This window comes from Thalassophryne amazonica, chromosome 7, assembly GCF_902500255.1.
Source record: "Thalassophryne amazonica chromosome 7, fThaAma1.1, whole genome shotgun sequence".
Classification (NCBI taxonomy): domain Eukaryota; kingdom Metazoa; phylum Chordata; class Actinopteri; order Batrachoidiformes; family Batrachoididae; genus Thalassophryne; species Thalassophryne amazonica.
Genome location: NC_047109.1, coordinates 21,661,730 through 21,689,084, shown reverse-complemented (window position 1 = coordinate 21,689,084; position 27,355 = coordinate 21,661,730). Strand labels below are relative to the sequence as shown.

The 27,355-nt window shown below is 42.6% G+C and overlaps 1 long non-coding RNA gene across 1 annotated transcript; it reads right to left on the bottom strand.

The window, feature by feature from the left end:
* On the bottom strand, window positions 1-26,851 carry LOC117513231. The gene is made up of 6 exons (XR_004561496.1): window positions 26,839-26,851; window positions 16,518-16,522; window positions 14,925-14,934; window positions 13,371-13,374; window positions 4,608-4,619; window positions 1-107 (listed from the first exon to the last, which is right to left on the bottom strand). It is a non-coding gene; the product is annotated as an uncharacterized LOC117513231 (long non-coding RNA).
* Between the last annotated feature and the right edge of the window lie 504 nt (window positions 26,852-27,355).

Here is a 27,355-nt window from a genome sequence, read left to right as displayed (position 1 = left end):
AAAAAAAGCTATTAGGATTGTGCATAACGTTGGCTTTAGGGACCATACTAACACACTGTTCCTAACATCCCAAATCCTAAAACTTGATGACATAATAAAGTTGAAAACTCTGAAAGCTCTTGAAAGCAGTTTACTGCGTACTTCCCAGTAACATCTAAAATATGTTTTTGAAAAGAGAAGGAGGATATCAGTTACGAGAGAATCTCAACCTTAAAGTTCAGTGTGCGCGTATAACTCTCAAAAGCCAATGTATTACCAGAAGGGGGGTGAACCTATGGAATGCACTACAGGATCATTTGAAAAATGCTACAAGTATATTACAATTTAAAAGACTACGAGAATGTATGTATTTAAAGAGTATGCTAAAGATCAATGATCTATTTGTGTGAAACTTACTAAAAGGTCTATGGACAGAGACCTGCACACTGTGGAGTGCATGTGGCCGGGATGGACCTTATTGGTTTACTGACTGAAGTTTGTTACAGTAGTGTTGCTAATCACTCAAAAATGTAAGTATAAAATCAATAATGAAAATTATTGCAAGAGCTTTGTGCAAAAGAAGCAGCTTATAAACGATGATACTGTAGAGGGGTAGGCTCACAATAGCTTCAGCCTACTCCTTTTGAGTTGTATGTTTTCTTTTTCCCTGTAAATGTATACGAGGTCTGTCAATAAAGTAATGGTCCTTTTTATTTTTTTCAAAAACTATATGGATTTCATTCATATGTTTTTACGTCAGACATGCTTGAACCCTCGTGCGCATGCTTGAGTTTTTCCACGCCTGTCGTTGACATCATTCGCCTGTGAGCACGCCTTGGGAAGGAGTGGTCCCGCCCCCTCGTCGGATTTTCATTGTCTGGAAATGGCGGAATGAAAAAGACTTTTTTTTCCATCAGAATTTTTTCAGAAGCTGTTAGAAACTGGCACCTGGAAACCATTCGAAAAATTTATCTGGCTTTCGGTGAAAATTTTACGGGCTTCACGGAGAATAAGGTCTATTACGACAGCTTTAAGGACCCCTTTAAGGACGCTCGGCGTGCCGCGCTCAAGCTGCAACGACGCGGACCATTTCTAAACAGATGCCTCTGTGGATACGAAACCGTCGTGTGCTCTTTCTCTGGTTATCACAAGAGCTGGATATCAGCCATTTTCCAGCAGATTTCACTTTTAACAAGAGATTTTGTCATGGAAAGCCGTGCGGAGGCTTCGCGCGTAAAGACCGATTCGCTTTGGAAGCGAGACAAAGGAACACCTCCGTTTCGGCGTTTCAGAGGACAAGTTTGGACATGTCTATCTCGGCTTTCAGTGCTTACCAGTCCAGTAAGTATCAGTGAAATTGTGGAGAGCTGGAGCCGAAACGGAGGTGTTCCTTTGTCTCGCTTCCAAAGCAAACCACTCCTTCCCAAGGCGTGCTCACAGGCGAATGATGTCAACGACAGGCGTGGAAAAACTCACGCATGCGCACGAGGGTTCAAGCATGTCTGACGTAAAAACATATGAATGAAATCCATATAGTTTTTGAAAAAAATAAAAAGGGCCGTTACTTTATTGACAGACCTCGTATGAATGTATTGTTTAATCTGCTCAATAAATTTCTAAACTTAAAAAAAAAAAAATAGTGTCTCCATTCACGATAACAGTACAGGTGGTTCAGTTTAAGATAATTCAGTAGATTAAGCTATTTCGAGCTAATATTCATAAATAATTAGAGGCATGTTTGATTTTAGTAACAGCCTTCATACAGGTAGTAACTAGTGTAGCGGCTTCCTCTGTGTTGTAATCTGCATGCGCGCTGCAAAAACTTTTAATCAGACTTTAAATATGGCAGGAGCGGAAGGAGAGAAACTGGAAAAGTGATGAATCACAGCCCTCTGCATCCGGGTGATGCGGAGGGATACCCAACCACAGTCTGTGGGTGGGTATCTCACCTAGATCTGGGTTCAGTTCTTACTGAACTGCCTGAATCCTTGGACAAGATGATTAATCTACTGCAAATCAGATGGAGATCAGCCATGGTTTGGGAGTAACCTGTGTCAGACTGGAAATCTGTCCAACAAAAGCAGATGAGTCTCATCCACTTCACACTATGGAATCCAGAGATAAGCATGACGTAATGGGTCTCAGGGCCTATGCGGCACTTCTCTTCACCTAACTGCAGATACAACTCAGATCTCACCAATCACAGAGTGTCTCCTCCCTCAGAGCCATTCAAAATGAGCTGAATTCCTAAATACAAGGGATTTGAACTGATCAATGACTGTGCTGGATGCCACAGTTGTGTTTCATATTATGATGTGAATTAATTGTAATACAGATTCAGGTTTGACACTGTGAATGAAAAGAAGTCAAACCAGCTATAAAAAATACAACTTTATCAACTTGATATGTTTCCTGAAAATATCACAGTTACCACTGTGGCTGCTCCTTTTTCTTCTTTTTTTTTAACCATCACCACTGTCATCCACTTTGGTCATGTGTGTGTGTGTGTGTGTGTGTGTGTGTGTGTGTGTGTGTGTGTGTGTGTGTGTGTGTGTGTGTGTGTGTGTGTGTGTGTGTGTGTGTGTGTGTTTATGAAGAAGGTTCATAAAGTGCACCGCCTTCAGCCTTCATAAAATATAAGAACAGCTGGAGCTGAAAATTTGTTTCTTTATGATGCATTACTGAAGTCACAGATGCACTTCCAAAGCAATTGTGTTGGTTTTGGGAAAAAAAAAATGTCCTCATCTGGACTGAGATGGGATGAGGACATCTGAAATGACAATATCTGTATTTCTCATCAGTGCCCTGCTGTTTCTGCATATCAAACCTTTTTGCACAGCTGCCAGAATGCAAAGGCTGCCTCCCTTTGCACCAGCGTTGACCCGTATTTGCTTTTTGGTCCATCAGTATTCCTTTTTTGGTGGGGTGTTATGCCTCCTGGGAAGGTCAAAGCTGCTGTCCATTTCAGGACAATCAAGAAACGTGGGATAATTGGGTTGTAGGTGGAGGTTCCCCTGAAGCCCACACTGTCATTCTGACAAGTGAAAAAAGCAGAAATAGGAGGGAGTGACAGTTCTGCAGCCTGAAGCAGGAGAAGGCCAAAGAAAGCCAGGAATAGTGAGTGATGATGTGCATGTCAATGCTGCCTCTGCCAGAGAAACAATGACTCTTAATTACCAGGCCAAGTTTTAATTAAGATGACAGCGGAATAATTATTGCCCCTGACAGGGATGATTGAGCCACAGAAAACATGTCTGATTACGGCGCCTGTCTGGATGCTTCCTGTCGTATAGGGAGCCGATAATGATGCAACCTCATGTTGTCAGAGGGCAGCTGGGGAGCACAGGAGGGAGTCAGGTTGTTTTTTCATCACGTGGCTGAGCATACTTCAGGAAAAACTTCATACAGACATTTGAAACAACAACAGAAGTGGGTGGGGAAGTTTTTCATTAAAAATGGATGACTAAAAACATGTTCAGTCAACAGAGGTCCTGGGTTCAAATCCAACCTGTTCCTTTCTGTGCGGAGGTTTGTATGTTCTCCTTGTGGTTGTGTGGGTTCCCTCCAGGTTCTCTGGGTTCCTCCCACATTCAAAGACATACAGGCCTTGGGTGGCCTTGCAGGTCACCTGAAGTCAAAGTTCATGTGACAAACAGAAGGACTGTTTACTGTATGACTTCATATTGGTGGTTCAGGAATATCATCATAAATGATTGTGTGGACTTGACATTTGATCAGTTCTATCCAAAAGTGAACCTTGACAACAACACATAGGTGTCACTAGAACCCTTTTCCTGAGCCACATGCCCCAGAATTGTTTTGTTGTCCACTACTAAAATCTCATGCTCAAGTTTGAACAACAACCTAATTTATTTGGCAGTGTGTCAATTTAGCTTGATGTTGTTGACATTTCGGCTGCTTCCATTTGTTCTGGGTTGCCACAGCAGATACAGGCAGATCCACAATGGTAATTGGTGCAAATTTTACATGGGATGCCCTTCCTGATGCAACTCCAGGTTTCCCTGAAGAAACACACACACAGTCCCTGGTGTTCTGAAGAGGTCTCCCATCCAAGTACTAACCAGGACCCACACTGCTTAGCTTCTGAGAACTGACGGGATCAGGCTTATACAGAACAGACAGGCTGCTATATCAGTTTAGTTTGATAATACCGGGGGAAAGAATAGATAACAGATGCTCCACTGTTTTCAAAGAAAATCCTTCCAATCTCTGGGTCTTGTTCACAAGTGGGAGCAGGTTGGAGCGTAAGATCAAAAGAGGGATTGGGGCAATGTCTGTTTCATGACTGAACTGTGAGGTTTTGTTCTGTGTTTTTGTTCATTATTGGGTTTTTTATGTGGGATTTTGCTTGTTATTTGTCTGTGTGTTTGGTGTTTGGCATTTCCCTCCACTTCTCCCTGTTTGCCACACCCCATTCTAGATCCTTCCACCACACCTGTCCTTCATTTCCTGCTTTTCACTTCCCCTTTGTAAGTTACACCTCTCCCCTCACTTCCTTGCGAGATTGTCGTGCCTTGTGCTTTCGTTTGAACGTTTCTTCTATGAGTTTTGTCCTGTACCTGCTTGCATGTGTTTTGGACTCTGTTTTTGCCTCATGCTTGGGATACACTTGCTTGTTACTGCCAGCATTGTTGTGTTCTGAACCCTGCATGAACGCCTGAATCCTGCAGTTGTGTCCAACCACCTCGCACCACTGAGTCTAACAGTCTGATGCTTTACAGATGCTGCATCACCGTGGTGGTGAGGAAAGAGCTGAGCCAGAAGTCAAGACTTTAAATTTACTAGTCGATTTATCCTCCTATCCTCCTACCCTAATGACCTAAAGAATAAGGTCACGGATACAAGAGGTGGAATGATTCCTCTCTCAAGTATCTGGGATTACACTGTGGGACACGGTGAGAAGCTGGACTATCTGGGAGGACCTCTGAATAGAGCTACTGCTTCTTTGCACTGAAAGGAGCCAGTTTAGGTGGTTTGGGCATCTGATGAGGATGACCCTGGTCGTCACCCTAGGGAGGTCTTCCAGGCATGTCCAACTGAGAGGAGGCCCCGGGGCACATCCAGGACATGCTGGGGATTATATTTCCAAGATGGATTGGGAACACCTCGGGATCTTCCGGGAAGCATTAGGGGACTTGGCTCAGGATAGGGAAGTGCAGATTGAGCTACCTGGTTTGCTGCTGCTTCGGCCCAGATAAGCAGCAGAAAATGAATGAACGACAACAACACACTTTAGTTAGGTGGATCACACCTAAGCAACCACAGAGGCAAGCTTGGAAAGAAGAAAACTCCCTCAGGCTTTTTTTTTTTTGATTGCTGGAAGAAAACTCAGGCAAACCAGATTTATTGGGGTGACCATCTGCTTTGCCCACACAAAACACAGTACAACAAATAATTGTCAAACATGCAAAGACAGAAACTGTGCAGGTAAGCAACCACACACAAATTAGAATCCAGTGGTCACATTTCAGCCCAGTCTCACGTTTTTTTTTTTTTTTTCGTGCTCCTGTCACGAAATGATTCAAATTTTTGACAGTTTTTTTTTTAACTCACTATTACTAACCCTACTCCTATCCCCAACCCTAATCTTAACCATAACTTAACCCTACTCCTTTCCCCAACCCTAACCATAACCATCCCACCCACCCACCCCGCGCGTGCTTCACTTTTAATTTTGCAGCCCAGGCTCAAGTTTTTTTTTTTCATGCTCCTGTCATGAAATGATTCAAATTTTCATGATTTTTTTTTTTTTAACTCACTATTACTAACCGTCCTCCTACCCCCAAAAGACCAAGGATCGCTGATGTGGAACACAAATGGCTACATCATCTTCAGCTGACAGTTCCATTCATCACAAAAAAGCACCAAAGGTCTGTCTCCAAGTCCTCCAAATGGCATATGCAGGCCCTGGACCTCTACAGTCACATACACTTTAGGAATCACCGCCATAAGTGTCTCCCTGTACCAGTGTTACTATTAAAGCATTTTTCCAAAAACACGACCTTCACCTAAGTCCTAAAATACCCTTGCATAATTCTATGCAATGCATCTATTCATTTTCTGAATGTGCTTAGCTAAAGGTCAGGAGTCTAAGTTAGCTGTTCAAACCATCCAGAGATGGGAGTTGTATTCGTGTTGGGGATCCTCCTGTCCTGTGCGCCAATAGCATTTCTTGTATATTCGTCCGTGAATTGTTCTGTGAATTGTTCTGTAATTTATGTTTGTAGCATGGCCCAAGCAGAGGGTCACCCCTTTAAGTCTGGTCTGCTTGAGGTTTCTTCCTCAGAGGGAGTTTTTCCTTACCACTGTTGCTCTAGGGGTTGGTAAGTTTAGACCTTACCTGTGTGAAGCGCTTTGAGGCAACTCTGTTGTGATTTGGCGCTATATAAATGAAAATAAATTGAAATTGAAAGTAGTTTATACACTGCTTTATCATATTCTACAAAGTCTCCATTAGTTCCCAACCTAAACATTCAATGCAGGGCTTTAAACATAGTTGGAGCACCCAAAATTGGACATTTTACCACTGAGAGTAGTTTTCACACTCAAGCATATAAAAAAAACATAATATGTACATGTTGCAGACATGAACGAGCAAAGCTCTGCAGCATCTCACCATGTCATTTAGGTCCTTCAGACTTTTTTTCAGCAAATGCTTCAAGGGAGCATTAGCATCGCTAAAACCTTTCAGCTTCACCCCCCAGACCTTTTTAAGCATTTTTTGCCTTTTTAAGCATTTTTCTTTATTTGCCTCTCACATGCCTGGAAGCTCCTCACCATCAAACCATCCAGTAAAATGGTTCTGGGGAGCAAGAACATGGCTAAAACCTTTCAGCTTCTGGGGGGGGGAGTCCCCCCCCTACCAGACCTCCCACCTTTTTAACCATTTTTCCTTTTTTGCTTTTCAGTTTCTGGGGGGGGGGCTCCACCCCCAAACCCCCCAATTACAGCCCTCTTAACTCCCTGCCACTTTAAGCATTTTTTTTAAATGTAAATGTAAATTAATATTAAAACTTTTTAGCTAGTTGACAGTAGGGCTGTACAATATGGCCAAAGAAGCATATGTCAATATTGTCATATCAGTATGATATATGATATCACAATGATTTCACACAAAGTGCAGCAATACTGAAAAACATTCTTAAAGGACATGTCGCACTGAAATCATAACAATTAAGATGTAGGCTGTTAGTGACCATCCGATGATCCACCAGGATTACTTTGTGCACTGCCGTGACCGGTTTCAAAGTATACGGCATTCGCAGCAAACAGCTACGGAGACGTCCGAAAACTGAATGTGTGTTAACTGAATGTCTTCTATTTTCTTTTCAAAGTAATCCAGGACATCTTGTGCTGTAAAAAGAAAGTGAACTACAGGTGGTTGTTCATGAATAAGTGTTGCCACCATGTTGAACAAGAACTTTGAGATATGCTTGTTTTTGTTGATCAAATCAGAGTAATAAGTCCGCTTTGTAGCCAGTAATGCATGCTTATAGTCTAAGATAGCATCACGCCACGCAAGATGGAATACTTCTAATTTTGAACTACGCCATTTCTGTTCTAGACCTCTAGCTTTATGCTTGAGGTCACGCAGGTAATCACTGAACCAAGGTAACTGTGTTTTCGGGGAGTGCGGTTTTAACACAGGTGGCGCAATCATGTCGAGTGTAGTTTTGAGCACTGAGTTTAAACTATCTACAAGACTGTCTACTGATTGAGCATTCGACAAATGTGAAGCTAAGACATCAGGCAGTCTAGCTTCGAGTTGTCTTAGTTGAGGAGTTGATGCATCGCCATAGTGATATATAAGGATGTTGTTCCACGAAACACGGCAGCGAAACTGTAAACTTAATAAGTGATTGATCACAGACCACTGATATAAGAGGCATGATGTCAATATTCGTGACAGCAATACCACGTGCAAGAACCAAATCCAGGGTATTTCCACTAATGTGTGTCAAGTCCCGAATGCATTGCCGAAATCCCAGTATGAGGATTTATTCATATTTGGATTCATAGTAGGTTGGCTGGTAGTTATTGGCTTATGTGCTGCCCTGACCTACCGGAAGATTGGCAAGATGGCTGCCACCAAAACTACGACCCCTCGCTTGTCCATCCTCATGATTAATGAATTTGGCAAGGTGATGCATTCTCAAACTGCGTTAACCCTTGAACTCAGATGCAAATTGGATAACATCTCGGTGCAAATGCACGCCTTGCAGGAGAAAGTGAAGATTTCAGAGGCCGTGGAAATTTTCATAACTGGGATTTGGTTTGTTCATGTGAAGCTGGAAAAGTGTTTTTCACTGCTCAACCACAAACACGGCAGGCTTATCAGCCTCTCAAGGATAAAATCCCCATTGTTTTTCCTCCAGAAGAATTTCTACGGCCTTGGGAAGATTGGCTGCCTCCTTATCTCTCTTACCCCAGTACACAAGGACAGACAGACTCACACATGGACAAAGACTGAAGCATGCTCCACTTTCCCTCCTACCTCCCCTCCTGCCCCATCACACACCCCATCCCAGCCACCGCTCATGCCACCCCTTTTCCCCTCCAGGGGCTGCGTGGTTTTAGCTATGGCAGGTCCCCGTTCCCCCCAAGCTAGCGGCGGCGAGACTCCATTTGCAGCGGCTACCACACACTCACATCGCCTCAATTTGGGAAATCGACTGTTTCATGTTTAGTGCACATAAACAATGTCAAATGTATATGTGTTGTCTTAATTCTGATGTGTGCCATTGTTACAGTAAACAAGTAATAATTGTGGATTAATTGCTGCATCTTGTCTGTGGAAATGTGAGTGTGGACATAATCTCGTTGTTGCACTTGTAATGACAATGACAATAAATCTCATCCATCCATCCAAGAATTCAGAATATGGGCCAGGAGGCCTATATACAAAGTAATACGGCTGATTTTTATTCTTCTGACCTTGGCAATGCGTAATATCCTGGGGAAAACATTGAATCAGATGTTCAAACGAGTTATATTTGTGACCCCCAACAGCTAATAAGCTCAACGTAGGGGTGATTCTTAGACTACGGGCACTTATTATGTCCTTTGATCATATTGTATGAAAAACAGAAAAAAGGGGAAATTTCACACTTTTATAGTTATCTTTACAATGAAAGTGTGTTAAGAAATTTGTTCTAGTAGCCTATGATGACTTTTTCACCTTTTTTCAGCATCATTATATGCAAATATTGCCGTTTTGTGCTTGTCCCACACCCAGACTTTTGATCTTCAATGATAAAAATGAATGGTAAAGAAACGTTTTTTCTAATGTTTTACAATATCTCTGAATAAAATATCAGTAAAATAATCAAAACATAATTGGGGTATTCAATGTCATACAACTGTTGTGATTTTTTTAAACAAAATGTAGTTGTCCCACACTATTGCCATAATTTCCACCACAACACTAATGTCCCTTTAAACAGTTTGTATGAAAGATTGTTTGGGTAGTTGGGTAGTTTCTATGGAGATAAACAGTGACATCAGAGCACATGTATATAGCGCCAAATCACAACAAACAGTTGCCCCAAGGCGCTTTATATTGTAAGGCAATGGTGTGGTGGAAATTAAATTTACAAGGCCAATAGTGCCCGTACTTAAAGAATCACCCGTAGATTTATAAATAAAAGCAACATCCCTGCCTTGCTTCGCATCACGAGGGACGTGACTAAATGTATATGCTGGTGGGCAGGCCTCATTTATGGGGAGGACAGCTGTAGGTTTAAGCCAGGTTTCACATAACCGAATCATATCTAAGTGATGATCAATAATTAGATCATTAATTAACAATGATTTTGAGGATAGTGATCTTATGTTAATGAGACCCAGACTAAGGACCTCAGTGAGACTGACAGTTGAACTGTTTGGGTTTAGGGGTGGTTCCAGAGTAGCATATATAAGATGCCTAGAAGTAGGTTTAGGTTTCAGTCATTCCACGCGGCACCTCCTGGAAGAAAAAAATCTCAAAAGAAGTGCTTATTTAAATGATCCTAGATTCAACCTTTCATTTATACTGCCAATGATAATGTTGAAATAACAGAATATGACATGGAAGTAGAATTTGGAATGATTTTCCTTTTAATTGTAAACCAAATTATGCATTAGAACAGTTAAACTGCATGAAATTCATGAAGACTGAAAAGATTGTTACAGCATTTCAAAAACCACAGCTAACGCTTGAAGAATAGTTTGAAAATCATGGTAAAATATCAATAACACACCTTATAATAAAAACGTAAAATATTGTTGTGTAAATTCCTGTAAATCCACTCAAAGCCACAGTGTCTTTTTTCCCATGAAAAAAGTCTACTGTTATGTGTGCCGCTGAAGAGGAGGTACTGCTGGCCCACCACCACCAGATGGCGCCCTGCTTGAAGTGCGGGCTTCAAGCACGAGAGGGCGTCGGAGCCACTGGGAGTGACAGCTGTCACACGTCATCAGCACCAGCTGTCACTCATCCAACTCATCACCATAAAGACCGGACTGCAACTCCACCTCCTCGCTGAGAAATCAGCCACCAGAAGAGGTAATTTCTCTGCTGACTTAAAATTGAATAAAACTCTTTTGCAGCCGTTTTCCTGTGGTGTTGCCTTATCTGTGGGATTGGCGTTTGGTGTGATCAGCGACGGCTTCGCTTCACACCCCAACCAGATAAGTGGTTAGACAGGAGCTGCACGAGTGTGTGATTGGAGGTGGAGGTGCTCCCTCCCTAACGAACACAGTCTGTGGGATTACTGAGTGTGCAAACTCACAGTCATCAATACTGTTTCTGTTCTCTGCCAGCAGTACCAGGTCTGACAGCTGGAGACGGTGGCCACCTGGGGATCCAGGACTTGGCGGCTCCGGTGTTCTTCAGATCCATTGGCGGTGGAAGCCGTGTGGGATCCGGCTCGGTTCTGGACGGACGTCTCCTATCCTCAAGCCTGCCCACACGTCACTCTACATATAATTGTCTGTGGTACCAAAACTGTATTTGTCTGTATTCCGTTGTGCACTTCACAACATTAAATTGTTAAACTGTTTGGCTTATCCATTGCCCCGTTCATTTAACGCCCCCTGTTGTGGGTCCGTGTTCCTACACCATCACAACATCTACATTAATAAAAACTCATGTACATTCTTGTGTAAATTCATGTACATTCATTCAAAACCACAATGTATTTTTTCCAATGAAAGAAAGTCTAGATTATTAATAAAAAAAGAATCACATAATCTTGTCTAAAACCCTGTTTGAACAGCACAATGTTTATTTTCCAGGTAGAGAAAAATTCTTACCGTGTTTCCTGACAGCACAGTTCACTTTTCCTGTTTCTTTTATCTTTCAGATGTGTTCATAAGTCAGCAACAATTCCACAGATTCTTGTCCTTGTCAAACTTTTTCAAACCGTCTTTCTTGGCATCTTCCCTCTGTTTGATGTCACTCCGTGACACAGACGTGGTGCAAAATTCTTCTTTTAAAAATTAGAGAGCTCTAAAAGTTTGCAATGTCCACATGCTACATTTAGCTTCAGCGTCTTACAAGAACCACACAGTGTCGCCGCAGCAACCACCCAGTCCCGCTTTACGGCACCTGTCGTAACAGCTACGCTTTGAGTGGCATTTTTCCTCCGCGAAGTTCCGCGGATCCGAGGACACAGATTTGTATCTGCAACACACAGATCAGCATCTGTGGACTTATAAAACTTGCACGTGGTCGTAAAAAAAGGAAACACTTTGCGATAGGTATTTTAAAAAACTCAGTGCCGATCACAGAGTACAACACTAACCCCCCCCCCCGCATGATGAAATCCGCGGAATTCCTTGGATCCGCGGAGTTTTCACAGCCCTGATATATATCTGTGTCATCACGGAGACATTCCACGTCCATTAAGCAGCAATAAACAGCTGACATGCGGGTTAAAACAGCGTAACAGCTGTTTTAACCCACGTCAGCTGTTTTTAAGGGATTATTCAACATTCTTTTTTAAAAAAGTTCCTTATAGAGATTAATTTGAGAGTCTACAAGCTTAATACTGATTATATATTGTTCAAATTCAGCCAGAAGTGCATCTAAATTGGGGGTTAAAACAGCTGATGTGCACACACGCACGCACACACACTCACACACACACACACACACACACACACACAGACTCTCTGAAAGTAAATAGCTCCACTGAAAAGAGCACAAAGCAAAAGATGAAAAAAATTAACATTCCACTCACCCCAGTGTAAAGATTAGTCCACAACAAAAACAAGCCCTCATGCACGCGTCACGCGTCACACACACGCGATCGCAATTGCGATCACCAGCCATGGAACGGTCCTCTCATCCTCATGGATCCACACCTAGACATCATTTTCAAGTTCCACTCGGCCAGAGAATAATATCCAGGTCCACTCGCTCTCGGGTTCTGATACCGTGCACGCACGCATAATGTCCGATCGCAGCTCTTCCTTCAACTCAACTTCTGTCAGGATCATGGCACATTAGATAGTCCATTATCTCCTGAAAATAGCATCTTCTGATATATGTCTTCCAATAGGAGACATACATCTACATGTCCAGGTATGTCCATGATCATAGCAGCAGTAAACCAGCAGCTGTGGCACAAACAGCAGCATCACGACACTTTAAGTTCCAAAATCTGACAGACTGAAAAAAAATTAAGAGTTTTGGGGTGTTGTCGAGTTTAAGTGTGTTGTCTCCTCTGTAAATCCGAGCCACTGCTTTCAAAGAAAATCTCTGAAGCTTATCGGACAGAACCTCATTCGTTTCCCTCTGTCTGTCTCTGTCTGGGATGTTTGTTTTGCTCTTAACTACATCACATGCAGAGAAAAGCCGAGAATTGCCGAGTGAGACTTTTTTTTTTTTTTAATTGAGGATTTATTTCATTCATTTAAAAGAAAAACAGAAAAGCAAAATTAACAAAACATTACAAACCACAGAACGAAAAGGAGCAGTTTGGAAGAACAAGTCATATATTCTGCCCCTTTTTTACAATACAATCTTGCAAAGCATCATCAATCGACATCATTGCATTTCTATGACTTTGTCACATGCCACCGACTTCTTTCCTAATTTTAACCATTATTTAAAAGACTACATCCCTAATAGATTACATTTTAAACTTCAAACATTCTAAACATTATTAACAGATTACATTTTTGACTTTGTCACAGCCCACTGACTTATTTTATAGTTTCATACTTACGAAATACATCAAGTTTAATATGTTTTTAAAATAATTTAAGTGACCTTGACTCTTTGAGGTTGTTCCATAATTTTACACCATTCACTGCAATACTCCGTTCCTTTGTCTTGGTTCTAAATCTTGGTTTTTTAAAGACTTCTATGCCCTTCAAATTATAACTATACTCAACAAAAATATAAATGCAACACTTTTGGTTTTGCTCCCATTTTGTATGAGATGAACTCAAAGATCTAAAACTTTTTCCACATACACAATATCACCATTTCCCTCAAATATTGTTCACAAACCACTCTAAATCTGTGATAATGAGCACTTCTCCCTATTTATAGGTCACCTCTACAATGTGGCTGAACTAAAAGTCGCGACGGTGCCGCATGGCGCAAAGCAACGCCATGATGAAGCCTCACAGGACATGTTCTGGCAGCTCCAGGCACATCCACAATTTTTTGGATAATCACTCGTTGGAAAAACCACCAACAGCTGTCTGAACGCCATCTCAAAGCCGTCCTGTGAGACAAAAATGGAGGTGGTTTTGTCTCGTTCCAGCAGCGAATCCATCGTGACGCGCGAAGCTTCCGCTTGGCTTTCCATGACAAAATCTCTTCTTAAAAGTGAAATCTGCCAGAAAATGGTTGATGTCCAGCTCTTGTGATAACCAGAGAAATTGCACACGATGGTCACGGATCCATACAGCCATCCGTTTAGAAATGAAATGATCGTTCAGCCTGTCGATGGGGGCTTCAGAGCGCGGCGCACCACCAGTCGCTCTGGGCCCTCCTTAAAGCGACAGTAACACTACGTAATCTCTTTGAAGCCCATAAAATTTTCACCAAAAACCATCTGAATTTCTCGAATGGTGTCCACTTTGATGTCCCTCACAGTTTCTGAAAAAATTTTGATCAAGCAAAGTGGTAGTCTCTGAGCCATTCCTAAACAATGAAAAAAATGACAAGAGGGGTGGACCACTCCTCACTCAAAGCCTGCTCACAGGCGAATGACGCAACCGACAGGCGTGAAAAAACACGCATGCGCACGAAGGTTCAAGCTTGGCTGACGCAATCACACGTGATTCAAATCCATATGGTTTTTGAAAAAAATAATAAGGTTGGATACTTTTCTAACAGACCTCGTATATACACTCAACAAAAATATAAATGCAACACTTTTGGTTTTGCTCCCATTTTGTATGAGATGAACTCAAAGATCTAAAATGTTTTCCACATACACAATATCACCATTTCCCTCAAATATTGTTCACAAACCACTCTAAATCTGTGATAGTGAGCACTTCTCCTTTGCTGAGATAATCCATCCCACCTCACAGGTGTGCCATATCAAGATGCTGATTAGACACCATGATTAGTGCACAGGTGTGCCTTAGACTACCCACAATAAAAGGCCACTCTGAAAGGTGCAGTTTTATCACACAGCACAATGCCACAGATGTCGCAAGATTTGAGGGAGCGTGCAATTGGCATGCTGACAGCAGGAATGTCAACCAGAGCTGTTGCTCGTGTATTGAATGTTCATTTCTCTAACATAAGCCATCTCCAAAGGCGTTTCAGAGAATTTGGCAGTACATCCAACCAGCCTCACAACCGCAGACCACGTGTAACCACACCAGCCCAGGACCTCCACATCCAGCATGTTCACCTCCAAGATCATCTGAGACCAGCCACTCGGACAGCTGCTGAAACAATTGGTTTGCATAACCAAAGAATTTCTGCACAAACTGTCAGAAACCATCTCAGGGAAGCTCATCTGCATGCTTGTCGTCCTCATCGGGGTCTCGACCTGACTCCAGTTCGTCATCGTAACCGACTTGAGTGGGCAAATGCTCACATTCGCTGGCGTTTGGCATGTTGGAGAGGTGTTCTCTTCACGGATGAATCCCGGTTCACACTGTCCAGGGCAGATGGCAGACAGCGTGTGTGGCGTCGTGTGGGTGAGCGGTTTTCTGATGTCAATGTTGTGGATCGAGTGGCCCATGGTGGCGGTGGGGTTATGGTATGGGCAGGCGTCTGTTATGGACGAAGAACACAGCTGCATTTTATTGATGGCATTTTGAATGCACAGAGATACCGTGACGAGATCCTGAGGCCCACTGTTGTGCCATACATCCAAGAACATCACCTCATGTTGCAGCAGGATAATGCACGGCCCCATGTTGCAAGGATCTGTACACAATTCTTGGAAGCAGAAAATGTCCCAGTTCTTGCATGGCCGGCATACTCACCGGACATGTCACCCATTGAGCATGTTTGGGATGCTCTGGACCGGCGTATACGACAGCGTGTACCAGTTCCTGCCAATATCCAGCAACTTCGCACAGCCATTGAAGAGAAGTGGACCAACATTCCACAGGCCACAATTGACAACCTGATCAACTCTATGCAAAGGAGATGTGTTGCACTGCATGAGGGAAATGGTGGTCACACCAGATACTGACTGGTATCCCCCCCCCCCCCCCCCAATAAAACAAAACTGCACCTTTCAGAGTGGCCTTTTATTGTGGACAGTCTGTTTGAAAGATTTATTTGCTGAGGGGTTTATTTTTATTATTCCTTTGCCAACTTGTCTACGACTTATGGACAAGTTGGCTTATGGACATCTGTTTTGCTCCTTTCAAATACGTAGCTTCATTTCTAAGACTTTTGCAAATTTTCTACTAACACCCTCTAAACAGTCCTGTGACAATTTGCTGTCCCTTTATCCATGTGAAAAAAGTATCTATTTCGAAGTCTTAGTAACATTTTATCCTTTAAATCTGATTGGATCAGTAAAATTAAGATTGTATGGGAAGGAACTGGGTATGCAAATGAAGGATGCACTGTGAAATAAAGCTATAGATAGGATTAGAACCATTTCCTCTTGTGCATGGCTTGAATTTATCTAATTTAAAGTTCTACATCTGGTTCATTTTTATAAATCAATACTTTCTTAAATATTTCCTGAGATAGAAGACAAATCTGATAGATGGCATGGCTCTCCTTACCATTTAAGTCATATGTTCTTCGTTTGTCTGAACCTACAGTTTTTGGCTTAGTTTCTCTGGGATTATGTCAAAAGTTATTTTGACATAATCAGGGGTCCCTGATAGTTAATTTCCATTATCCTCCATACAGAATGATATTCCTCTATTTATCAATGGTTAAATTAAACCATGTTTTTTTAATTAAATTGGAGAAAATTGGATATACATTGAGAGGATCCACTGGGAGTTTTATTCATAAATGGCAACCTTTTATGTCTTATTTTACGGAACTACAGGTTTGTCTGTTTGAAATCTCACCTGCCATTATTCACCACTGCTTTTATGGAATTATATGCCTGGCCAGGCTGAGTCGAGGTCGGGTGGGTTGGGTGTGTTCCATGTGTGAGCTTTGATTCCTTTGCCAACTTGTCCACTACTTATGGACAAGTTGACTTATGGACTTGTTTATTTATACTATTTTTGAAATTTATGGTGATTGATTTTGCATAATACTTTTGTATTTGATTATTTTGTCCCTTTCTTCCACCATAAAGGTGTGTGTGTGTGTGTGTGTGTGTGTGTGTGTGTGTGTGTGTGTGTGTGTGTGTGTGTGTGTGTGTGTGTGTGTGTGTGTGTGTGTGTGTGTGTGTGTGTGTGTGTGTGTGTGTGTTTTAATGAACATAAGTTCAATGCTGCTGAGCCAATGACGGCCCCCAAGCACACAGGGACAGTAGGCTGGATGACAACTGTGTGCATGATGTGGACGAAGCGATCTGAATTTGTTATTTTTCTTTTGTTTGTGAGAACATCAGTGGAAGTACCTTGCTTCTAGAGAATCACGAAGCCCACTTACGCACATCAAGGAGAGCTTCCAGAAGATCACAGACCTGAGACAGCAGAGGACTGTATACTGGACATTACTTGGGAGGAGAGGACAGTAGATTCAGTGGGGACAGTAATATTGATCAGATTTAGAGGAGGTGATGGTCTAGTGGTTAAGCATTGGACTTGAGACCAGAGGACCCTCGGTTCAAATCCCAGCCTGACTGGAAAATCACAAAGGGTCCTTTGGTAAGGTCCTTAATCCCCTAGTTGCTCCCGGTGTGCAGTGATGGGCAGGGTTCAGCTAATCCGATAGCAGATAATTATCAAAGCTAATGTTTTTGCTAGCGGATTAGTTTTCAGTTTTACAACAATCATCGGACCAATTATCTTCCAATAAATTGAGTACCGATAATTTTCAGTCCGATAACATTTTTTTTTTTTGCTAGTAACATTTAACGTCAAAAACATTTATAAACCCTAAAATCAAACATTTTAGTCTGTCTATTGTGTGTTTATTTATGGCCATGGAAATATAGACCTGGAATGGACGTCACGTGACTAGCGGCGTGCCGCACGCCGGCCATTACTAAGTGTGCAGAGAGCACCTTGAGCCAGTTATGACACCTGTTAAACAGAAGCGAAATGAGAGGAAAAAGGCAGCCAGTGCTTCACCATCAACTGCACTAAAATGAACTGTACAATAGCCTTAGGTAAAACAAATGTCAATTTTAATGTTATGCCTCAATTTAATATCGATATACTGAAACTATAACTCAACACCATAAATTCTTTTCATTAAGCTGCGTTCACATGCATACAAATACGGAAACAAAAATGTTTAAAAAAAGAAAAAAAAATATATATATATATATATATATATGAGCAAGGTTGGGTAGGATTACTTTGAAATGTAATCCCAAAGTAATCAGATTACAAGTAATCCAAATGTATGTACATACATACATGTAATCCACATGTATTCATTCAAAGTAATCCTACCCAACCTTGTATATGAGATACACTTTATACTTTATTGATCTCACAGTGGAGAAATTATGTTTACACTCCAGTTACCTCAGGCAGCAATTAGTCCACAATTATTACTTGTGTACCGTAATAATGGCACACATCAGAATTAAAGACAGCACATACACATTTGACATTGTTTATGTGCACTAAGTTTGAAGAAGTCCGTTATCCAAATTGAGGCAAGTGGGTGAAGGTCACGCAGCAACCCTGAGACACGCCACCATCAGCTTGAGGGGAGGAACGGGGACCAGCTGCAGCGAAAACTGCACCACCCCCGCAAAAGGGGGAAGGAATGACGTGAGCAGAAGCCGGAGTGGTGGGTGTTTGATGGGGGGTAGGAGGGGGGTGGGGGGAGGGAGTGGAGCATGCTTCAGTCCTATGAAAACAGTTTATTGTCTTTGTGAGTTGAGATAAGAAAAGAGCCACATGATCCCCAGGCTGAAGACATTCCTCAGGAGGAAAACAGTTGGACAATTTGTCCTTCAGGCTTGATAAGCCTGAAGTGTTGTGGTTTGAGCAGTGAAAAACACTTTTAACAGTACCACTTGAACAACCAAATCCCAATTATGAATTAAGAATATTCCCAATTATGAATTAAGAATATTCACCGGCCTCCAAAATCTTCAACTTCAACTGCAAGGCATGCATCTGCTCCAAGATGTCATCCAATTTGCGTCTGAGTTCAAGAGTCATCGCAGTCTGAGAATGCACTGCCTTGCCCACCTCATTAATCATGACGGACAAGCGAGGGGCCGTGGTTCTTGATGCCGCCTCTTGCCAATTTTCCAGTAGATCAGGGCAGCACATAAGCCAGAAGGTACCAGCCCTGCTACCATAAGACCAAAAATGAATAAATCCTTGATGTCCTCAACGGAGAAGCCAAAACATGATTGGCCGGTCGACACAGGGAGCATTGTGGGTAGTGTAGTTCAGGTTCACTTTGGACGTTACAGTGTTACCATCCCTTGTCTTTTGGAAATCTGATGCAAAAGCCATCACACATTGTGCAAAAAGAATTATTTAAATATCCAAAGGACACTGGATTACTTCATCGGATCTAAACAAATGACTATGCCTGCCAGGAGTTAAGGTTTTGTAAAATCTCAGCGCTCACTCACCAGCCAGTAAATGCACCTCGTGCTGGTGCATTCCGCCATTGGATCTGAAAGAAGAAGAAGAAGTGTTATCGTCCGCGCTACACAAAAACAAAATGGACTAATTTCAGCATTATTTTATTTTATTTCTTTGTGGCTGATGGTATCGGCAAGACTCGGTGCGAGAGAGGAGCTCTCATGGCACAGCTGTGTACAGACTGGGACGTTTCTTCACCGTTTAGACCATTTTGGATAATCTCAGGATGATTATTTTTTTCAGATGAATCCCAATGAAACTAACAGGTAAGAATTTATATTTACTACGTGTATTTTACTCTGCCAATCAATGCATTAATGGACATATTCCGGGTTGTTTAAGCCGCAGGTTTGAAAGCGTGTGAAAAAAGCAGCAGTCTTTTAGTTCATAAATAATGGTGTATCTAATACTGAGATAAACTGTGACTTCTAAAACTGTGTTTTACTACTTTTGAAAGATGACAACAGTGTTTGGGGTTTTATTTTTTATTCAATCATTTTTCGTGCATTCTTCTGGTTTGTGATATTTGAATTTACCCAGCAGCCCCTGCAGCGCTTAAAGTGAAACTGATTTATCAGAATCCAACAGTGTAATCTCATGTGGCCGCATTCAAATCAATACTAAAAGTTATCGGTTATTTGTAATAAAGATACATTTTTCAGCAGTTTATCGTCATAAAAGATAACTTTTCAGTTACCTGATTAATGGTTAACGAAGCTAACTTTTTGGTTAATTGTACCCACCACTGCCGGTGTGTAGTGGGCGCTTTGCATGGCAGCAGCCTGACATCTGGGTGAATGTGAGGCATTAGTGTGTAAAGCGCTTTGAGCGTCTGATGCAAATGAATAAGAGCTATATTAATGCAGTCCATTGACCATTTTAGATGCAGCTCCTGTGCATCCGTGAGTGCGCTATCCACACTTTTCTTCCTGTTTTTTGTGTATTATTCATTATTATTTTATTCTTTGCCTATAGCTAGGGGAATTCTCACCTTCTCATTTCACATAATAGCAATATAATATGTCTACATCAGAGGTTGGCAACTTGTTCCAGAAAGGACCAAGAGGGTGCAGATTTTCTTTGCAGCCACTGACTCCACCAGGTGATTTCACTGATTAACTCACTCACTTACTCGACTTTCATGAGTATCAAACATGGAATGTCGATGGATCTCATGCAATATGTGTGTGGATTGCCCAAGATTTCTGGCCATATTTTTGCTGCCACTCTGGATAGGATTCAGCTGACAGTCGGCTGCAATCTACAGACGTGTAAAGGGGACCAATTCATTGAGATTCCTCATGAAAAAGTTGTCACCTATTTGCCTGTTTTGGTGCAGTTTTGTGTCTCCACCTACTCTCCACCAGTTGCGCACTAGTGAGATACTGTCCTGAGTTCCCATGTTTGCAAGCATTTTACTAAAAATAGGTAAGGTTTGGAATGGAGAACTTATTTGTTTCATAAAGAGTTTAGAAGAATTAAATATAATTTGCAGTTGTTAACTGTGGCCACACGCGGTGGCAACATAAGATGTACCAAGTTTAAATATTTAATAATTATTAAGATCCAAAATTGGTGGGGCCTCACCAGCGTGGCACAAAAATAATTTTAAGATCAAATGGGCAGACCAAAAATTTAATGAATTTGAATATTAAGATTTTTAATCTTTAATATTGAAATGTTGTCCTTATGGGGACCAAGGTAAATCATGCCTCATTAGTAAAAGCAATATTTAATTGGAATATTTAATTACCCCAAAGTTATTGAGGGCACCACCAAGTCTTAAAGACCAAAAACTTTAATTTAAACAATCAGTAATCATTAATCAGTCTCAAATCATTAATCAGTTTCAGATCTAAAAGTTGTAACTTCTACGATACGAGTGACCAGCACTGTTTCCACCTGAACACAATAAAACCACTGCAGGGTTATTTACATACATTTATTTACAAATATACAAGAGATGAACAGGTTACTGGCATTTTGAGGATATGAACAATGATAAAATAGTTATATTATGGACACATTTTGTTACTCATGAGACGTTGAAAGTTAAAGTAAAAGCAGTGAAAGTACTTTAAGGAATTAAATGAATAAATCTCATTTGAATTTAGTAATGAATTTTGGGTCTCCTTTTATGAAGAAAATTATCAAACAAATCTGTATGAAGCCACCTTGTAACACTTAACAAAGCCCTGCTGAATGATGGGTCACTTAGTTGGTCCTTTGAAGATCACATCCGTCACTGATGAGCAGTTTTCAGCCTGAGTTTGCCTGGTTCTGGGGTTGAACCACTGGTTGTCCCCAGTCATACCATAAGTGCTTTTGGCTTGTTTTGCCAGCAGGACACACCAGTGGTTCTGCAGATCCATCTTGGTTGGGTTGACCCATGGACGAAGGTTTAGCTATTTGTTAAAAATAGTACTCTGGTGTCCTCACAAACTTGTGGGACCGGATTAAAAGTCTTTGTAAACTTAGAAAAAGTTAAAGGCTTGACAACGATGTTGTAACGTTACAGGAAAAGGAAAAATGCTTTTCTGTGAATTTGCTCTTATTCTGAAAACCTCAGCAAGTAAGTTGTCTATAGAAGTGAAAAAATTTGACAAGCCTAAAAAAAAAAATCAAAGCTGGCGTGTTGCCATCAAAAGTTCCAAAGTCAAGAAACAAAGGAGACACGTGGTAGCCTGTTGGCCACAATGAAGAATAAGCGCTAGGGTAGCAGTAAGAGGCAAAAGAGAGTAAAGATAAGAGAAAATGAATAGAGTGAACACGAGAAAGAACAGCTTTGTTCAGGTCCGAACTTGACCAAGTTCTATCAACAACACTCCTCTGTCGTCTAAAAGGCTCAACTGCCAAGCAGCTAAGCTCATTTTGTGAAATTGTACATGAGGTATGCCTCAAGAAGTTTGGTGAGTTGGTAAGTAGGGGGAGCAGTGAAATCGAGAAAAGATGCAACAGGTGGCACGTCAAAAAAGGCCTCCTACGGAGAAGACAGAGATCCTTGAAATGCTAACTTAAAGAAGTACCAGCACATGAATGGGCAGGCATTCAAAATCTGCTTGATGACATCAAAAAGCAGATTATCATTCTCTGTCGAGCTGAAAACTAGTGGAAACAGTGAAAAAAGAAGAGAAAGATGAAAGAGGCATTCTATAAGAACCCCTATGCTTTTGCCAAGAAACTCTTCACAGAGGCAAAAAGTGGAACCCTAGATGTATTCCAACCAGAGCTGAAGTCCCACCTAGGGAAGATATACTCGGACCCCTGAGAAATAAACACTCCTCAACATGGAGGGCATACCATGGCTGACCGAGCCAGGCGTTCCACTTGGCACATCCTGTTTCCGGATCAGAGAAATTAGAGAATTTGTCCAGAAACCCCATGCCAAAAGTCCCCCTGGGATGAATTGGATGTCCTATAAGTTCTACAAGAAATGTACTCTGGTGCTGGACCTCTTGGCTGTTTTGCTTCAAAGAGCCTGGAAGGAGTTCCTGGTACCACAGGTCTGGTGCCTAGCTGATGGGATTTGGATACCCAAACAGGAGAATTCAGTCGGTGTTGGCAGCATCAGACCAATCTCACTACTAAACATTGTAAGGGAAAATATTTTTCAGTGTCCTAGCATGTCGAACCACTGATTTCCTCATCAGCAATGGCTTCATAGATACATCTGTACAGAAAGTAGTTATACCTGGCTTCCCTGCATGCATGGAGCACACCCAGATGATCTGGACAAGAAGAAGCTACATGTGGTTTGGCTCAATCTGGCCAATGCCTACGGCTCTGTACCACATGACCTCATCCTCAAGTCCTGGAAGTTCTGGATTTCTTCCATATTCCAGACAAGGTCAAGTACATCCTGATGAAGTAATTCGGCTCTGCCTTCATGTGCTTCTCTACCAAGAACTATACCACTGAATGGCAAGCACTTGAAATAGGCATTATTATGAAGTGTGTGATCTCGGCACTCCTCTTTGTGATGACAGTGGAACTTATCCAACGAGGTTCCAGGGAGGAGTTGCATGGAGGGGAAATTCAGGAAGGTCTTACCCCCAATGAAGGTGCACATGGACGATATGACCACACCTATCCAAACTGTACCTGGCACAGAGAATCTGCTCCAGCATCTCGACGACCTCTTTTCCTGGGCAAGAATGAAAGCCAAACCCAAGAACACCTGCAGTCTCTTCATAGTTAATGGCCAGGTCAAGACAATCCACTTCCATATTGGAGGTGACAAAATACCAACAGTCAAAGAACCAGTCAAAGGCCTGAGGCGATACACAATCGGATCGCCACTGAGGCATGGAAGTTCAAAAACAAACTGTGGAGGAAATTTTTTTTTGCTTGCTCTGGCAACGCTGATCTGGCAACTTGCTCTGAGATGGCCTGCTGGCTTGAATGATGCTCTTGTCATTAATACAAAAACAAGTAGGCCCACTTTGTAGCCAGTAGTGCATGCTTATAGTCTTGAATTACACCCTCAAGTCACACTAACTGTCAGAATGCTCGTAGCACGGGCCGGGGCGGAGGATTAGCAGCAATCTTCCATTCCAGCTTATTAATTAATCAAAAACCCAGACAGAGCTTTAATTCATTTGAAAGCTTGACTCTTAGTCTTGTCCATCCAAATTGGAAGTCCCAAAAACCAGTTTTATTTGTTATTATCTATCGTCCACCTGGTCGTTACTGTGAGTTTCTCTGTGAATTTTCAGACCTTTTGTCTGACTTAGTGCTTAGCTCAGATAAGATAATTATAGTGGGCGATTTTAACATCCACACAGATGCTGAGAATGACAGCCTCAACACTGCATTTAATCTATTATTAGACTCTATTGGCTTTGCTCAAAAAGTAAATGAGTCCACCCACCACTTTAATCATATCTTAGATCTTGTTCTGACTTATGGTATGGAAATAGAAGACTTAACAGTATTCCCTGAAAACTCCCTTCTGTCTGATCATTTTTAATAACATTTACATTTACTCTGATGGACTACCCAGCAGTAGGGAATAAGTTTCATTACACTAGAAGTCTTTCAGAAAGCGCTGTAACTAGGTTTAAGGATATGATTCCTTCTTTATGTTCTCTAATGCCATATAACAACACAGTGCAGAGTAGCTACCTAAACTCTGTAAGGGAGATAGAGTATCTCGTCAATAGTTTTACATCCTCATTGAAGACAACTTTGGATGCTGTAGCTCCTCTGAAAAAGAGAGCTTTAAATCAGAAGTGTCTGACTCCATGGTATAACTCTCAAACTCGTAGCTTAAAGCAGATAACCCGTAAGTTGGAGAGGAAATGGCGTCTCACTAATTTAGAAGATCTTCACTTAGCCTGGAAAAAGAGTCTGTTGCTCTATAAAAAAGCCCTCCGTAAAGCTAGGACATCTTTCTACTCATCACTAATTGAAGAAAATAAGAACAACCCCAGGTTTCTTTTCAGCACTGTAGCCAGGCTGACAAAGAGTCAGAGCTCTATTGAGCTGAGTATTCCATTAACTTTAACTAGTAATGAGTTCATGACTTTCTTTGCTAACAAAATTTTAACTATTAGAGAAAAAATTACTCATAACCATCCCAAAGACGCATCGTTATCTTTGGCTGCTTTCAGTGATGCCGGTATTTGGTTAGACTCTTTCTCTCCGATTGTTCTGTCTGAGTTATTTTCATTAGTTACTTCATCCAAACCATCAACATGTTTATTAGACCCCATTCCTACCAGGCTGCTCAAGGAAGCCCTACCATTATTTAATGCTTCGATCTTAAATATGATCAATCTATCTTTGTTAGTTGGCTATGTACCACAGGCTTTTAAGGTGGCAGTAATTAAACCATTACTTAAAAAGCCATCACTTGACCCAGCTATCTTAGCTAATTATAGGCCAATCTCCAACCTTCCTTTTCTCTCAAAAATTCTTGAAAGGGTAGTTGTAAAACAGCTAACTGATCATCTGCAGAGGAATGGTCTATTTGAAGAGTTTCAGTCAGGTTTTAGAATTCATCATAGTACAGAAACAGCATTAGTGAAGGTTACAAATGATCTTCTTATGGCCTCGGACAGTGGACTCATCTCTGTGCTTGTTCTGTTAGACCTCAGTGCTGCTTTTGATACTGTTGACCATAAAATTTTATTACAGAGATTAGAGCATGCCATAGGTATTAAAGGCACTGCGCTGCGGTGGTTTGAATCATATTTGTCTAATAGATTACAATTTGTTCATGTAAATGGGGAATCTTCTTCACAGACTAAAGTTAATTATGGAGTTCCACAAGGTTCTGTGCTAGGACCAATTTTATTCACTTTATATATGCTTCCCTTAGGCAGTATTATTAGACGGTATTGCTTAAATTTTCATTGTTACGCAGATGATACCCAGCTTTATCTATCCATGAAGCCAGAGGACACACACCAATTAGCTAAACTGCAGGATTGTCTTACAGACATAAAGACATGGATGACCTCTAATTTCCTGCTTTTAAACTCAGATAAAACTGAAGTTATTGTACTTGGCCCCACAAATCTTAGAAACATGGTGTCTAACCAGATCCTTATGTTGTGAAAGTGTAGGTACACGGACCCACAACAGGGGGCGCAATGAACGGACAATGGAGAAAAGTAAGAACAAGTTTTACTGTTGTGAAAATAGCACAACTGATACAACAATTAGCAATTTGGAGATGTAAGCCGAAATCTGCTGGTGTCTTGTGGGCAGGCCCGAAGGTAGGAGACGTCCGTCCTAGTTGAACCAGAACCACCCAGATCTCCTCTGCCACCGAAACCCAGAAGTACTGGAACCGCCAAGTCCCGAATTCCCAGGTGGCCACTGCCTCCGCTCGTCGGATCCGGTACTGCTGGCGGGAAAGAACACAAACACACAGGGTGGGATGCGACCGCACCCGGTAGATGAGAGGGGCAAAGCCGCCTCCACCTCTTGTCACACTGAAGCAGGAAAGGTGAGTACTTATCTGAACACAGATATATGTTGCAGAGGTGATTACCTTAAACTCAAGGTGATATCTCGGCACTGAGGTGGAGACGCTGTCCTGCTGATATACCTCCGTACTGAGTGAAGTCAGCTGTGTCCAGTAATGGGTGACAGCTGTCACCCTGGCAGCTCTCATCAGGCGGCGGCGCCCTCTGGTGCCTGGAGCCCGCACTCCAGGCAGGGCGCCCTCTGGTGGTGATGGGCCAGCAGTACCTCCTCTTCAGCGGCCCACACACAACAGGACCCCCCCCTCAACGGGCGCCTCCTGGCGCACGACCGGGCTTCTCCGGATGGCGACGGTAAAAGTCGGCCAGGAGGGCCGGGTCCAGGATGAAGCTCCTCTTCACCCAGGAGCGTTCCTCGGGGCTGTACCCCTCCCAGTCCACCAGGTACTGAAGACCCCGGCCCATTCGACGGACATCGAGGAGCCGACGCACGGTCCAAGCCGGTTCCCCGTCGATGATCCGGGCAGGAGGTGGTGCCGGGCCCGGGGTGCAGAGGGGTGAGGTGTGATGGGGCTTTATCCGGGAGACATGGAACACTGGGTGAATCCGCAGCGAGGCCGGCAGCTGAAGCCTCACTGCGGCGGGATTGATGATTTTGCGGATTTTAAAGGGACCGATGTATCGTTCTTGGAGCTTGGGGGAGTCCACTTGAAGGGGAATGTCCTTGGTGGACAACCACACTTCCTGCCCAGGACGATACGTGGGAGCCGGGGCCCGCCGCCGGTCTGCATGTGTCTTCGCCCTCGTCCGGGCCTTCAACAAGGCAGAGCGGGCGGCACGTCACACCCGACGGCACCTCCGTAGGTGGGCCTGGACCGAGGGCACACCGACCTCTCCCTCGACCACCGGAAACAAGGGGGGCTGATACCCCAAGCACACCTCAAACGGGGAGAGGCCGGTGGCAGATGACACTTGGCTGTTATGGGCGTACTCGATCCAGGCCAGGTGGGTACTCCAGGCCGTCGGGTGCGCGGCTGTCACACAGCGTAGTGTCTGCTCCAATTCCTGATTCGCCCGCTCTGCTTGCCCGTTGGTCTGGGGGTGATACCCAGACGAGAGGCTGACCGTGGCCCCCAGTTCCCGGCAGAAACTCCTCCAGACGTGTGAGGTGAACTGGGGACCGCGAGCGGAGACGATGTCTGATGGGATGCCATGCAGACGGACGACGTGGTGGACCAGGAGGTCCGCTGTCT